We start from the raw sequence: 13,224 nt of genomic DNA, 5'->3' as shown, positions 1-13,224 counted from the left end.
GGGGGTGGAGACAGAGAGACAGAGAGAGACAGAGAGAAAGAGAGAGAGAGATATAGACAGAGAGAGAGAGAAACAGAGAGAGAGAGAGTGAGAGAGAGATGGAGACGGGGGGGGGGAGACAGAGAGACAGAGACAAAGAGTGACAGAGAGAGAGACAGACAGAGAGACAGACAGACAGACAGAGAGAGTGAGAGAGAGAGAAACAGGCAGAGACAGACAGAGACAGAGAGGGAGAGACAGGAAGAAAGAGAGAGACGGAGAGACAGAGAGAGAGGGTGATATATAGAGAGGGAGAGATAGAGGGAGTCAGTGAGAGCGAGAGAGATAGACAGAGAGAGAGAGAAAGAGAGAGAGAGACACGCACAATAAAGGAAACCGGCTGAAAATTGGAAGCTGTTGTGACTTCAGTGTGTGGGGGGGCGGAAAGAGACGGCCAGACAGAATGAGAGAGAAAGAGAGAGAGAGAGAGAGAGAGAGAGAGAGAGAGAGAGAGAGAGAGATACAGTGCGGAAACAAGCTCTTCAGCCCAACTTGCCCACCTCGACCAACATGCCCCATTACACTCGTCCCACCCCGACCAACATGCCCCATCTACACTAGTCCCACCCCGACCAACATGCCCCATCTACACTAGTCCCACCCCGACCAACATGCCCCATCTACACTAGTCCCACCCCGACCAACATGCCCCATCTACACTAGTCCCACCCTGACCAACATGCCCCATCTACACGAACCACCAGCGTTTGGCCCATATCCCTCCAAACTTGTCCTATCCATGTACCTGTCCTAGTGTAGCGATAGTCCCAGCCTCAACTAGCTCCTCCGGCAGCTTGTTCCATGTGGAAAAGTTGCTCCTCAGATTCCTATTAAATTTTTCCCACCCCCGCCTCACTCACCTTGAACACATGTCCTCAGGTCGTCGATTCCCCTACTCTGGGCAAGAGACTCTGTGCGTCTTCCCTGATCTATTTCCCTGGTGATTTTGTACACCTCTATAAGATCACCCCTCATCCTCCTGCGCTCCAAGGAATAGAGTCCAAGCCTGCCCCAACCTCTCCCTGTAGCTCAGGCCCCTCGAGTCCCGGCAACATCCTTGTAAATCTTCTCTGCGCCCTTTCCAAGCTCAACGACATCTTTCCTGTAACACGGTGCCCAGAACTGAACACAATACTCTAAATGCAACCTCACCAACGTCTTGTACAACAGCAACGTGACCTCCCAACTTCTAGACTTAATACACACAGAGACAGAGAGAGAGAGGGAGACCGAGAGTGAGAGACAGAGAGAGAAAGAGAGAGAGACAGAGAGAGACAGAGAGAGAGAGAGAGAGAGAGACAGAGAGAGAGAGACAGAGAGAGAGAAATAGATAGAGACAGAGAGAGAGATAGAGAGAGGGGAAGAGGAAAGGTATATGACCTTATCAAATCAATGTATCTGAATAATAAATGTGGCGTTAAAATTGGGGACAAACGCACTGATCTCTTCGCCCAGAGAAGAGGCGTCCGGCAAGGCTGCAATCTGAGCCCGACACTGTTTAATGTATATATCAACGATTTGGCAGTAAAGTTGGACCAGAGCACAGCGCCGGGCCTTTGTCTTCTGGACGGAGAGGTAAAGTCCCTGTTTATGCGGATGACTTGGTTCTGCTGTTCCCCACAGAACAGGGACTGCAGCAACAGTTGGACCTACTTGATGAGTACCTGTACTGCCAAAATGGGGCCTGTCAGTAAATCTAAAGAAAACCAACATCATGATTTTTCAGAAAAGACCCAGATGTCAGGAAGATAAATACAAATTTACTCTCAATGGTATTGTTATCAAACACACTATGAGCTATACTTACCTTGGTCTAACCGTCTCAACATCAGGGAGCTTCAATATGGCACTGAAAGAGAAAGCTCGAAGAGCTCTGTACGCAATAAAAAGAAGATTCTACAACATCCAAATTCCAAATAAAATCTGGTTTTAAATATTTGACAGTGTAATCCAGCCTATTGGGCTTTATGGTTGTGAAGTATGGGATCCGCTCAGTCACCATAGTTATAGTAAATGGGAAAAACATACAACGGAGGCCCTGCATGCGGAATTTTGTCGGAACATCCTCCGTATCCAAAGGAAAACACCAACAGACGCATGTAGGGTGGAACTAGGCAGATACCCACTGATAATAAATATCCAGAAAAGAGCACTACATTTTTGGAATCACCTTTAATCTAGGCCCCAGATACCCTCCAGTTTAAAGCCCTTCAAACACAAAAGGGGGACCGAGAAAAGAGTTCCCTGTGTCAGTAGGTACTGAGACTAACTACCCCTATTCAGTTAAACCCTATCCAGTTAAACCCTGACCGGCCTCAGATCAATACTGACCCCCAATCACCAGTTAGAGTGAACCAAATTATCAAACAATGTAAAGAAACGTACTTGGAACATTGGGATAAAGAAACCAAAAGCCAAAGCAGATTAGAATGTTACTGTTCCCTAAAAAGAGATTATAAATTGGCAGACTATCTCTCAACTGGCAGAGACATAAAGCAGAGACAGACCCTCACCAAATACAGGTTAAGTGACCACTATTTGGCAGTTGAAAAAGGAAGACAGAAGAGATTCTGGCAACCAAGAGAAAACAGAATATGCGGCCACTGTTTGACAGATGAGGTTGAAACAGAGGTGCACTTCCTCCTAAAATGCAAAAATTTTGACAAAACAAGGAAAGCATACTTTGTCAAACTCAGTGTGGCAACCCCTGATTTTAAAGAACTAGATGATACATCAAAACTAAGAATAATCCTTGGTGAAGGAAATACGGCACATCTTGGTGCACAATACGTAACAGCATGCCATAACCTGAGAGACGGTGAATGACCAACATGCACATATGTACGCACACACTAATTGACATTAACTAACATTAAGTATTTAATATTGAATTACTAAACTTGCTTTTGTGTTGTACTGCTTACAGCTGCAAGAACGTGTAGCATCAATAAAGGGCTATAGGCCTATTGCGAGTTTATGTACAGGGACATATCTATCCATGCACTGTAGACTTGTATTTATACTTATGCATTTTAAACATGTGTGTCATGTTTTATACTTTGTCAATATAACAATGTATTTATCATGCCAATAAAGTTTTTAAATTAAAAAAAAATAATTGAGAGAGAGAGAGAGACGGGGAGAGACAGGGAGAGAGAGAGACGAGGAGAGAGAGACAGGGAGAGAGAGACAGGGAGAGAGAGAGGTGGGGGAGAGAGAGCGGGGGAAGAAAGAGAGAGGGGGAGCGAGAGGGGGAATAGTGAGAGGAGAGAGAGAGAGAGAGAGAGAGAAACAGGGTGAGAGAGATACGGGGAGAGAGAGGGTGAGAGAGAGAGAGGGGAGAGAGGGGGAGAGAAGGAGGTGGGAGAGAGAAGGGGGAGAGAGAGGGGTGGGGGAGAGATGGGGAGAGAGAGATGTGGGAGAGAGATGGGGAGAGAGAAAGGGGAGGACCGAGAGAGGGAGGGGGGAGAAATATGGGGATAGAGAGAAGGGGAGAGAGTGAAAGTAGGGGGAGAGAATGGAGAGAGAGAAGGGAAAGAGAGAGAGACGAGGAGAGAGAAATTATGAAAGATGGGGAGAGATGAGGAAAGGGGGGAGATAGAAATGGGGGGGAGAGAGGGACGGGGAGAGAGAGAGACAGGAAGAGAGAGGGGGAAGAGTGGGGAGAGAGAAGTGGTTGAGAGCGAGTGAGAGATAGGGGAGAGAGGGGGAGAAGAGAGGAAGAAATAGAGGTGGAAAGGGAGGGGGAGAGAGAGTGATGCGGTGAGGGAGAGAGAGAGGGGAAGAGAGGGGGAGAGAGAGGAGGGAGAGAGGGGGGGGGCGAAAAGGGAGAGTGATCTTGGGGGAGAGAGGCAGAGAAGGACAGACGGAGAGAGATTGCGGAGAGAGTGTGCGGGGGAAGTGAGGCGAGAGAAAGAGATGGGAGAGAGAGACGAGGGGGGAGTGGTGTGTATGAGGGAGAGAGAGAGAGGGTGGAGAGATAGGAGAGAGGTGGAGAGGTGAAGAGAAAGAGAGAGAGAGGAAAGAGAGGGAGAGTGGTAGAGATAGAGGGGGGAGAGAGGGAAGGGGGACGGTGCGGGCGAGAGAGTGGGCAAGCGAGAGAGGAGGGAGGAGGGAGAGGAGAGAATGAGGGGGGAGAGAGAGAAGAGAGAGAGGGGGAGTAGGGGAGAGAGAGGGGGAGAGAAATAGGGGAGAGAGAGGGGGAGAGACTGGGAGGTGCGAGAGAGAGAGAGAGGGGGAGAGAGGGTGAGGGGAGATAGAGAGAGGGGAGAGAGAAGAGAGAGTGAGGGGGGAAGAGAGGAGAGAGAGAGAGAGGTGGGAGGGGGAGGAGGAGAGGAGGGAGAGAGAGGAGGGGGAGAGAAGAGAGAGGGAGGAATAGTGGAGAGGGGGGGGGGAGAGAGAGGGAGAGAGAGGGAGAGAGAGAGAGAGATGGGAAAGGGAGAGAAGAGACAGTGAGAGGAGAGAGGGGCAGAGAGTGAGAGGGGCCGAGAGAAGGGAGAGAGAGATGGGGAGAGAGAGGGAGGAGAGAGGAGAGATAGAGAAGTGAGAGAGGAGGGGAGAGAGTGAGATGCGGAGAGAGGGGAGAGAAAGGTGAGAGAGGGGGGGAGAGAGGGATACGGGGAGAGAGAGGAGGGAGGGACAGATGGAGGGGAGAGGGGAGAGGGCGAGAGAGACATGGAGAGTGAGTGAGGGGTAGAGAGGGGGAGAGAGGTGGGAAGAGAGAGGGACAGAGAGAGCAAGGGAGGGAGAGGAGGAGAGACAGGGGGTGAGGTGAGAGAGGGGGAGAGAGAGACGGAGAGAGGGGGTGAGTGGGAGATAGAGGGGAGGGAGTGAAGGGGAGGGAGAGGGGGTGTGGAGGAGGGAGAGAGATGGATAGAGAGAGGGGGAGAGAGGAGGGAGAGAGAGGGGGAAACATAGAATATAGGTGCAGGAGTAGAGGCCATTCGGCCCTTCGAGACTGCACGTCCATTCAATATGATCATGGCTGATCATCCAACTCAGTATCCTGTACCTGCCTTCTCTCCATACCCCCTGATCCCTTTAGCCACAAGGGCCACATCTAACTCCTTCTTAAATATAGCCAATGAACTGGCCTCAATTACCTTCTGTGGCAGAGAATTCCACAGATTCACCACTGTCTGTGTGAAAAATGTTTTTCTTATCTCGGTCCTAAAATACTTCCTTTTATCCTTAAACTGTGACCCCTTGTGCTGGTCTTCCCCAACATCGGGAACAATCTTCCTGCATCTAGCCTGTCCAAACCCTTAAGAATTTTGTAAGTTTCTTTAAGATCTTTTAAATCTTCCTCAATCTTCTAAATCTACCTCAATCTTCTAAATTCTAGCGAGTACAAGCCAAGTCACTCCAGTCTTTCTACATTTGAAAATCCTGACATCATAGGAATCAGTCTGGTGAACCTTCTCTGTACTCCCTCTATGGCAAGAATGTCTTTCCTCAGATTAGGAGACCAAAACTGTATGCAATACTCCAGGTGTGGTCTCACCAAGGCCCTGTACGACTGCAGTAGAACCTCCCTGCTCCTATACTCAAGGGAGAGAGAGAAGGGGATAGAGAGAGGGGCAGAGAGTGAGGGGAGAGGGAGAGATAGGGGAGAGAGAGGGGAGAGGGACAGAGGGAGTGAGAGACAGAGAGAGAGAGAGACAGAGAGAGAGGGAGACGGAGACAGAGAGAGGGGGAGAGAGAGAGACGGGGAGAGAGAGGGGTAAGAGAGTGAGAGGGGGTGCAGAGAGACGGGAGAAAAAGGGGGGAGAGAGGAAAGAGAGAGGGGAGATAGATAGAGAGAGAGGCAGAGAGAGGCAGAGAGAGGGAGAGAGGCGGGTGAGAGACGGGGAGTGAGCGAGAGACAGAGAGGGTAGCGAGATATGGGGAGAGAGAGAGAGGGGGACAGAGAGAAGGGGAGAGAGAGAGGGGGACAGAGAGAGGGAGAGCGAGGGGGGAGAGAGAGGGAGGGGGGAGTTAGTGCCCGGAAGAGAGGAGGGAGAATGAAGTTTATTGGCCAAGTATTCACATACATGGAATTTGCATTGGTTCTCCACCCGCAAGAGACAGACAGAAATAGAAATAGAAAAAAAGAGATAGATGGGGAGGAGAGGGAGGGTAGAGAGGGGGTGTATGAGACAGGGTGTGTTTGCGACAGAATGTGTGTATGGGGGGGAAGTGGTGTGTATGAGGGGGGAGGGGTTTGTATGAGGGGGGAGTTGTGTAAATGAGGGGCAGGGGTGTGTATGGGGGAGGGGTTTGTATGAGGGGGGCTGTTGTGTGTATGAGGGGGAGGGGTGTGTATGAGGGGGGAGCGGTTTGTATGAGGGGGGGTGTGGTGTGCATGAGGGGGGTGTGGTGTGTATGAAGGGGAGGGGTGTGTATGAGGGGGGGGGAGAGATGGGGGGAGATAAGGGTGCATGCGACAGAGAGAGTGGTGTGTATGGGAGTGAGTGGGGGGGGGGCGAGGGTATGTTTGTGACAGAGACAGTGTGTGTATGATGGGGAGGGTGTGTATGAGGGGGGAGAATGAATGAATAAGTTTGTAGGCCAAGTATTCACATACAAGGAATGTGCCCCGATGCTCCGCCCGCAAGTGACTGCGACACACAGTGATATACAGAAAGAGAAAGGGGGCAGAGAAAGAGAGGGGAGAAGAGAGAGGGGGTGAGAGAGAGGGGGGGGGGCGGGTGTATGGACAGAGACAGTGTGTGTGTGGTGTGTGTGTATACAGGGTGTGTCTGGACAGAGAGTGTGTGTGTATACAGTGTGTGTGTGTGTATACAGGGTGTGTGTGTGTATACAGTGTGTGTGTATACAGTGTGTGTGCGTATACAGTGTGTGTGTGTGTAGTGTGTGTGTATATACAGTGTGTGTGTATACAGTGTGTGTGTGTGTATATACCGTGTGTGTGTGTGTGTATATACAGTGTGTGTGTGTGTGTGTATACAGTGTGTGTGTATACAGTGTGTGTGTGTATACAGTGTGTGTGTGTGTATACAGTGTGTGCGTATACAGTGTGTGTGTATATACAGTGTGCGTGTGTATAGTGTGTGTGTGTGTATAGTGTGTGTGTGTGTGTATACAGTGTGTGTGTGTATATAGTGTGTGTGTGTGTATACAGTGTGTGTATACATTGTGTGTGTGTGTGTGTATATATACAGTGTGTGTGTGTGTATAGTGTGTGTGTATACAGTGTGTGTGTGTATACAGTGTGTATATACAGTGTGTGTGTGTATGTGTATACAGTGTGTGTGTGTGTGTGTGTATACAGTGTGTGTGTGTATATAGTGTGTGTGTGTGTGTGTATAGTGTGTGTGTATATAGTGTGTGTGTGTGTGTATAGTGTGTGTGTATATAGTGTGTGTGTGTGTGTGTGTGTATATACAGTATGTGTGTGTATACAGTGTATACAGTGTGTGTATCCTAGTGGCGCCATCCTATTGGCGGCGCGGCTCTGGCTGCAGCGGCTCTCCGGCAGTCCTGTTTGTTTTGTGTTTTTTGTGTTGTTTATTTTCGTTTTGGTTAGTCTAGTTTTGGTTTTTAGTTTGTGTGTTTGGGGGGGGGGTTGAAATGGGGCTTGCTGTCTCTCCCTGCGGGGGAATGCGACTTTTTGTCGTATTCCCCTTCTCTGCCTCCGTCTGCGCTGAGGCCTAATGGCGGAGCTGGCGACCTCGAGGCTCAGGAGGCAGAGCCCGCCAGGACTCGTCTGAGCTCGCTCTCGTGAGGGCGGCCCGGCTCGGGGCTGGAACAGGGCTTCCGTGAGGGACTGTGACGCTCCCGTGAGGACGGCCGGCCCGAGGAAGGAACGGTGCTCCCGTCGGAGTGGCCGAGCTCGGGGAGGTACGGCGCTCCTAGCCCGAGGGAGGAGCGGCGCCCGGTCGGGGCGGCCTGGCGCGAGGCTGAGACGGTGGCAGTACTCACGTGAGGGCGATCCGGCTCGGGGCTGGAACGGTGCTCCGGTGGCTTGCACGGTGTTCTGGCGGTGGTGGTCTGAGTCCGGGGTTCGGCCGCGGGCCAGCGGCTGCGTCAGCAGGACTGGTGGGCGGCAGCTTCGACCACCCCGGGCCGCGGTGTTTGAGCCGCGGGACAGGTTTTAACATCGCCCGGGGGGTATCGCCTCAGCGCAGAGGGAGAAGAGGAGGGAAGAGACTGGAGACCTAAGACTTTTGCCTCCATCACAGTGAGATGTTGGGTGGACTCACTGTGGTGGATGTTAATATGTGTTTATTGTTGTTTTTTATTGTATTGTATTGTATGTATGACTGCTTCAATTTCGTTCAGACTTCGGTCTGAATGACATTAAAGGTTATCTTATCTTATCTATATAGTGTGTGTGTGTGTGTATATATACAGTGTGTGTGTGCATACAGTGTGTGTATATACAGTGTGTGTGTGTGTGTATACAGTGTGTGTATATACAGTGTGTGTGTGTATAGTGTGTGTGTGTGTATATACAGTGTGTGTGTGTGTGTATACAGTGTTTATATAGTGTGTGTGTACAATGTGTGTGTATACAGTGTGTGTGTGTATATACAGTGTGTGTGTGTATATACAGTGTGTGTGTGTATATACAGTGTGTGTGTGTGTGTATACAGTGTGTGTATATACAGTGTGTGTACAGTGTGTGTGTATATACAGTGTGTGTGTGTATACAGTGTGTGTGTATATACAGTGTGAGTGTGTATAGTGTGTGTGTGTGTATATACAGTGTGTGTGTGTGTGTATATACAGTGTGTGTGTGTGTATAGTGTGTTTACATAGTGTGTGTGTACAGTGTGTGTGTGTACAGTGTGTGTATATACAGTGTGTGTGTGTACAGTGTGTATGTGTGTATACAGTGTGTGTATATACAGTGTGTGTATATAGTGTGTGTGTGTAGTGTGTGTGTGTATACAGTGTGTGTATATATACAGTGTGTGTGTATATACAGTGTGTGTATATACAGTGTGTGTGTGTGTGTGTATATACAGTGTGTGTGTGTATAGTGTGTGTATATAGTGTGTGTATACAGTGTGTGTGTATATACAGTGTGTGTGTGTATATACAGTGTGTGTGTATATACAGTGTGTGTGTGTATACAGTGTGTGTATATACAGTGTGTGTGTGTGTAGTATGTGTGTGTATACAGTGTGTGTATATACAGTGTGTGTGTGTATAGTGTGTGTGTGTGTACAGTGTGTGTGTGTGTATACAGTGTGTGTATACAGTGTGTGTGTGTATATACAGTGTGTGTGAGGGGGGGGGGATAGATGGGGAGGTGCCGGTGACGACGCTGTTGCTCCTCATTGTTCATCATCCAATGGGGGAGGAGGGAGGGGGCGGGACCTGGACCAGCGGGTGACTGACGTCTGTCGCCTCCAATCAGGCAACAGAGGGGAGGCGGTGACGAGCGTCCTCCTCATCCAATCAGGGGCGAACCAGTTAGACTGACGTCATTCTGATCCAATCAGGGAGCGCGGGGCGGGGCTGATTGATTGACGTCCGTTGTCTCCAATCAGGGGGCGGCCGGAAGTGTATGGGGGCGAGACGAGGCGGCCGGAAGTGGAGGGTGGGAGGGAGCAGAGGAACAACAATGGCGGCGAAGACCTTGGAGCCGCTGACGGAGCCGCTCAGTTCACGTGCGGCCGCCTCCATCCGGTGAGTGTAGAGCGAGAGGGCGGGACCAGCGCGTGGAGGAGCCGCCGCTGCCCCTCCTCCTCCTTTTTATTATTCTTCTTGTTCCTCACAACCGCCGTCGCCGTTCCCGCCGCCATCTTGGTTACTAGGGCCCTGCGACGTGACGTAATCGCGTCGTCCTCCGCCCATTGGTTGCCGGTTACGTCACCGCACGCTCCGATTGGCCGCCGTCGCCCAGCGCCCGCGGATGACGTCACGCGAGGGTGGGTCGGCCTCCCATTGGCTCCTCCCCTCGCAATGCATCCTGGGAACTGTAGTCTATCTGTTGTTGTTGTTTAGGTCAGAGATCTCCCAGAATTCCTCAACAATGTCCACAACTGCGCCCAGTTCTCCAGGCGTGGCCTCACCAGGCCCCTGTACAGCTGCAGAAGGATCTCTTCGCTCCTAGACTCAACTCCTCTTGTTATATGGGGTTGCATGTAAGGTCACTGGGTCATAGGGCTTGACGTACGGAGCCGCTCAATCCATCTGGAGGACAAGGCAGCTTCCGGTATATGTTGTTAATACACGAAACGCGTACTTTCTTACCTGTTAAAAAACGCCAAAATTGTGGAAGTCGGGGTAAGTGTGAGAGACATGTACCCAACTTCAGAATTCTAGAAGTGAAGCGAAATTAAGGTAAAGAGAAGCGACAGCTGAAGGGACAACAACAGCTAAAGGGCTTGGCGAACATTGGCCGTACAGATATCGAAATTGAAAATATTGGGAATTATCGCGTTTGCTCACTGCATTTCATCTGTAAGGCATTATTTGTACTTTTTCGTGATTTCTTTGGTATCTAAAACGTCTCAGAAGTGATAAATCTGGCTGTAAATTTTGCTTCAGAGGCGTTTCCTTTTTTATGTAAAAACCCACTCTAGAACCATGGGCGATTTAAATTTTTTACAGCCAGATTTATCACCTGAAACTTATAAGATGCCAAAGGAATCAAGAAAAAAAAATAACGCCTTACTGTTGAAGAAATCTACCGTCATTTCTCCTCACTTTTGGAATTCTGAAGGAGGCTAAATGTCTCTCGCGCTTATTCCCATTTCCATAATTATTATAGCGCAAATTTGACAATTTCGGTGGGTTTTAAGGTCCTGCTACCCTTGGAAAAATGGTCAGTGCTTACCCGCAGTTCATCGTGTGTACTCCATTTGGCGTAGCGTAGCAACAGTACGGGTCATGGGTCGTGACCCGACTGCCGTGCAACCTCCCTATACTCAACCCCTCTTGTTATGGGGCAGGGCTCGAAATTAACGGTTGCCCGGGTGCCACTGACCACCCAAAGTGCCGCCGGGCAACCTAAACACCGAGTCATTTTGCTCCGCATGGCAACCAGATACTGGCTTGCACCGAAGATAGACAAAATAAACTGGAGTAACTCCGCGGGTCAGGCAGCATCTTTGGAGAAAGGAAACACGATGTTTTGTGTCGGCGGTGGCGACTGTATTGCGTGGGAAAGATACTGAGTGCGGGGTGACGAAGGGTCGCAGCGAATGACGGGCCCCGAGCAACGGCTTCATCTCCTCCTCCCCCTGCACCCTGCCCGATCTGATAAGGGCCGCTGCTTGCAAATCCGCGAGCGGCGCTTTAAAAAAACCCTCCCGCATGCCGAGACCAGGAGGAGGGAGGGAGGGGGAGGCCTCAGTGGGCGGGAGGGTTTTTTTTTTTAAAGCGCCGCTAGCGAGGATTTCCCAACGGCCAAGGCAGCAGGGCGATGTTGTCCGAGGAACGCTGACGCTCCTTCCTCCCCACCTCGCCCCCTTCTCACTCTCTCTCTCTAGTATGCCCGATCCACCCCACTCCCCTTATCATGGGACCCCTCCTCTACATCCCGCACTGATCCCCATTCCCGCTTCCATTCAGTCCTCTGACATCCCCTGTGCTCACCTCCCAATCTCCCCCCCCCAATCTATTCATCCTGCGTTGATCATCCTATCCACCTCGCATTGATTATCCTGCCACCCTCCCCCATCCATCCTGCACTGGTTCTCCAATTCACCCTGCACTTGCCTCAATCCCATCCATCCTGCACTTCTCCATTCATTCTGTACTGATCCCCCATCCATCCTGTACTAATCCACACATTCATCCCGTACTGACCCACCCTCCATTTACCCTGCAACTTCCCCTCATTCATCCTGCAGTTAATCCCATTCATTCTGCACAGGCCCTCCGATCGACACTGTACTGACCCCCCCCCCCCATTCATCCTGCGCAGATCTCCCCCCCCCCATCCATCCTGTACTGATCCTCAAGATGAATGGGGGGAACAGTCTGAAGAAGGGTCTCAACCCGAAACGCTGCCTATTTCCTTTGCTCCATAGATGCTGCCTCACCCGCTAGGTTTCTCCAGCACTTTTGGCTACCCCATCCACCCCGTACTGAACCCCCCCATTCCATATCACTGACTTCCCCCGTGCTCTCCCCTCGCAATTTTACCTACTCCAATCAACATGTACTAATTCACCTGCCTCAATGCATCCATTCTGCACCGACTGCCTTCTAACCCCCCCCCCCCCCAGCCATCTAGCCACCCCCCACTGAATCACACACACCCCCCTCCCTGACCCTATTGTCCTGGAAATGTCTTCAGGGTGAACATTGACTATGTTTGATAACGAAATGCAATAAAATACGTTTTATTTCCCAATGTTATAATTTGTTTTAATCCATAAAGATGGATTAATTAAATTGTGAATACGTGACACATTAAAACCGCAGTGTTCGATTGTCACTGCTAATGTTGACACGTTATTATAGAATTCATTTTAACGGCAAATTAATGCTCTTAATATGGAATATCAGTTATTTAATGATCAACATTCACAACTATACGTACGCATATATGTTACCATGGTCCAGGATTTATTGACACAGGTTGATCATACACTGAATAATTCAACCACATTTTTGATTGGAAGTGGAAAGAAATAATGGAAATTACATTAATTACAATGTGTAAAAAGAGTTGAGAAACTGCCTTATAATGTTGCTGCATGTCATTGTGGGATATATCATGTCTTGATTGGTGAATGTTTAGTTTGCGACTTTATTTGAAGCAGAAATAATATGTGAATGTTTCATTGAGTATAATTCCCACTGGTGGACTTCCGGTTGGCGCCATGATGTGAGTGGAATCGCGCCATTACAGCTCCGCAAAAAACTGAATTAAAAACGGGGGTAAAAGGGTCAAACAAACGCACTTACCACAGGAGATCGATTGCAAACGGCTCCGGCAGCGTTTAAAAGGTGCGTGACGTCATCAGGCGCGCGATTTTAAGAAGAAATTATGACCCAGCGCTCCCCTCCCCCCACCACTGGAAAAAAATCTATGAGAAGGGAAACAGGCCTAAGCTCGGGTGCTGCTGCTGCTTCTCAAGAAGGTGTCTCACAGAGGAAAGCTGAAATGGAGGAACTCAAGACTACCATTCTAGGTGAGATAAAGAAGCAGAGGAAGGAGTATAAGGAGGAGATAAAAAGTTTAAAAGCGGATATGCTGGTGTCTCACGAGAACATTAA

At 49.8% G+C, this 13,224-nt stretch overlaps 1 long non-coding RNA gene across 1 annotated transcript; it reads right to left on the bottom strand.

Moving 5' to 3' along the window:
* Positions 1-1,863: 1,863 nt before the first annotated feature.
* Positions 1,864-9,915, bottom strand: LOC116969595. The gene is made up of 3 exons (XR_004410851.1): positions 9,628-9,915; positions 5,104-5,105; positions 1,864-1,875 (listed from the first exon to the last, which is right to left on the bottom strand). It is a non-coding gene; the product is annotated as an uncharacterized LOC116969595 (long non-coding RNA).
* Between the last annotated feature and the right edge of the window lie 3,309 nt (positions 9,916-13,224).

This window comes from Amblyraja radiata, unplaced genomic scaffold, assembly GCF_010909765.2.
Source record: "Amblyraja radiata isolate CabotCenter1 unplaced genomic scaffold, sAmbRad1.1.pri S89, whole genome shotgun sequence".
Lineage (NCBI taxonomy): Eukaryota > Metazoa > Chordata > Chondrichthyes > Rajiformes > Rajidae > Amblyraja > Amblyraja radiata.
This window is presented reverse-complemented; position numbering and strand designations above follow the sequence as displayed.